This window comes from Sapajus apella, unplaced genomic scaffold, assembly GCF_009761245.1.
Source record: "Sapajus apella isolate SASKATOON/1434 unplaced genomic scaffold, GSC_monkey_1.0 scaffold9, whole genome shotgun sequence".
NCBI lineage: Eukaryota > Metazoa > Chordata > Mammalia > Primates > Cebidae > Sapajus > Sapajus apella.
In genome coordinates this window covers 27,251,824-27,255,328 of record NW_022436949.1, presented here as the reverse complement: position 1 = coordinate 27,255,328, position 3,505 = coordinate 27,251,824, and positions in this window count along the sequence as shown.

Genomic DNA, 3,505 nt, shown 5'->3' with positions numbered 1-3,505 from the left:
GCAATCTCATTACTGGGTATATGCCCAAAGAAATATAACTCATCCTACAATAAAAAGATGCCTACGTATGTTTATTGCAGCACTATTCACAATAGCAAAGACTTGGAACCAACTCAAATGTCCATCAGTGATAGACTAGTTAAAGAAAATGTGGCACATATACACCATGGAATATTATGCAGCCATAAAAAAAGGATAAGCTCATGTCCTTTGCAGGAACGTGGATGAAACTGGAAACCATCATCTCACCAAACTAACACAAGAACAGAAAACAAAACACCACAGGTTCTCACTCATAAGTGGGAGTTGAACAATGAGAAATGAGAACACATGGACACAGGGAGGGGAACATAACACACCAGGGCCTTTTAGGGGTGGGGGAATAGGGGAGGTATAACATTAGGAGAAATACCTAATGTAGATGATGGGTTGATGGGTGCAGCAAACCACCATGCCAAGTGCATACATATGTAACAAACCTGCACACTCTGCACATGTACCCCAGAACTTAAAATGTAATAAAAAAAAACAAAAACAAAAGTCTCATGTACATTAGAGACATATAAAAACAGTAGTAATTAACAAAACAGATGATTACCTAAAATATGGATGAAATCACAAATATGTATTAACCAACATAACCTCTAGATGGGAGATATGTGTTGGTGTCTCCCCAAAACTTGAAACTTTATTTTGAATATTATTTTTAGTGTTGTGAGCAATCCTCCTTCATCAAATGACATCTATAAGAAATTATTTGTGAAAGTATTTTCTCCTCTGTTTAAAATACAAGATTTGTACATAAAAATTCAATTAAAAATAGTGCCATTTTAAAAACTTTACAAATAAAGGTAAATATAATAGAGCACTAAAAATGAGGATGTGGCTTGATTTGAAAGTAATCTTACTGTGATATAATTTACTCACTGGTTTGATTTTGTCAGTTGTCAGGTGGATGTCTTTCTTTTTTTCTACTCTAGGTATGTCTATTTCATTTAAAAATAGGTAAGAATTTCTTTCTAAATGAAGTTTCTTGGAACATTAAAAATATCTTGGAAATTTTTAAATTCCAGAATTATTTGAAATTGTCATTAGTCAGATATAGTCCTCATCAATTACCATTCCCTTCTATCCTACAAGGATGGACAGTGAAAATGATGATGTCTTCTCTGGTGTCTCCTGACGTCTTCAAAACAGCAATGTCTCCTTTAAACCAATGTTTCCACCATGCTCTGGGGCTGATTGGCTGGTAAAATAGCCAATGCCAATGCTACCAGAGTTTAGGCCCTTTAAGATACTGTTTTGTTGATGTTTTCATCCATTATAAATTTTGAAAATTTTCCTAACAGAATGAATTCAGCACTTTTTTTTTTTTTTGAGACGGAGTCTTGCTGTATCGCCAGGCTGGAGTGCAGTGGCGCAATCTCGGCTCACTGCAACCTCCGCCTCCTGGGTTCAAGCAATTCTTCCACCTCAGTCTCCCGAGTAGCTGGGACTACAGGCGCATGCCACCACACCCGGCTAATTTTTGTATTTTTAGTAGAGATGGGGTTTCATCATGGCGAGAATGGTCTCGATCTCTTGACCTCGTGATCCGCCCGCCTCGGCCTCCCAAAGTGCTGGGATTACAGGCGTGAGCCACCGTGCCCGGCCAAATTCAGCATTTTTTAAATGACTTTGACCTTCTGAACCTCTAGTTAGTAGAGATACATTTCCTGTTATATATTTCAGTAGGTGAGTTTTCTTGACTTACCTCCCTGGTATCTTTCACTTTACCAGCTTGGTCCCTGATCTAATAACATAAAGGATCAAGAAAAATAAAATCATTAAGAAGAAATTCATATCATGAGGTGAATATAAAAGAAATAAAGCTAGATCCTCTGAGTGTCATTGACCTCTAGAAAGGAACTGAGACAGTGGGCCTATGGGGTAGAACATAAGGAGCAAAGGCCTTGATAGGTAATTAGAGACAGGAAAACAAAACTAGAGATAATGGGTCAATTCTTTTTCTACCTTCCAAAAATCATTACAAATGGTCTCTGTACCTTCAATAACCAGGGATCCCTGGTCCTAAAGAATTTGTACTTAACTCCTTCATAATAGAAACTCTGGTAGGAATTAGTGTTTTATACAAGCATCTTCTTGTTATATCCATTAAGTTTTGCCTGGAGAAAACTTTTTTGTTATCATGTGTACTCATAAGGGGCTTCTTGGAAAAAATTATAGCTTTGAGACTGAGGAGATTAAGTTTGTGAGTTTAGTGTTCCACAACTCTCATGCACCAGGGGAGAATATATTTCCATCTTCTTTACCCTAAAAATCCCTAACCAGGTACCACAAATTCTTTATTGCACTATGACAACCTATATCCTTACCAGAAAGGTGAAAAAGAGAAAGATTCAAATTATGTTTTCACTGTATTAACATTTAATCATTACGTCAAAATGCCGGTTTTTAAATAAAGAGGTTCTCAAAAATAATTATTTAATTATATTGTTCTAGGCCAATAAATAGCTTTGAAAATTAAATATTTAACTGAAATCATATAGCTAACAGTTAATAAAGATAACATCATTTTTGTTTCCTTTGCTTACTGAATTTATTGTGATGTTAAAATTACTTGTTTTGTGTAAATTATCCCTGCTCAGTCCTCTAGCAAAATTCTTAATAATTGTATAACTAGTTTAAATAATTTCTGTATCAAAAAGTTTAAGTGCCTGATTCATCTAGCAAATATCATTTATATAAATTTGTGAAAAGGATGAAAAGTAAACAAATTTCAAGGTTCGATATTTGGAAATATAAATAAAACGAAAGTAGAATCACACATTTATTTTGCTATCATGATGGTTTGTTTTTGATGAACTCTATATTACTACAAGACTCACAAGAAAACAAAATTTTTGAAATAAATGCTGTAAAAATTCAGATGTTTTTAAATATGTGAGTTATTTGAGGTATATGTCCTCAATTTAAAGAAATTACTTCCTTTCTCTTTCCCCTGGCATTTTATGGAATTTAATGCACAAATATATGTGCATCCCAAAGTGTCAAAAGATTATTTTTATGTGTCAGAAGGTTCAATCCACACTTCTCTTAGAAATTTAGAACTTGTTTACTTATAAGGCTGAGTGCATTTTAGAATAACTTCATGTTAGCTACGAATAACAATCTTTTCAAGCCCTAGCAACCAGGCTCTGCCTCAGTAAAGGCCTTTGAAGAGTTTCTTTCACTGACTTTTCCCCTCCTCCTTCTGTACTCACCCAAGTCCTCAGCATCACAATTTCAAAAAATAGAGAGGGAGGAAGAGAGGGAGAGAGGGAAAGAGGGAAAGAGTGAAGGAGGGAGAGAGGAAGAAAGGGAGAGAGGGACTGAGGGAGAGAGAGAGAGGGAGGAATGGAGGAATGGAGGGAGGGAGGAAGGGATGGAGGCAAGAAGGGAGGAAGGAAGAAAGGAAGGAAGGAAGGAAGGAAGGAAGGAAGGAAGGAAGGAAGGAAGGAAGGAA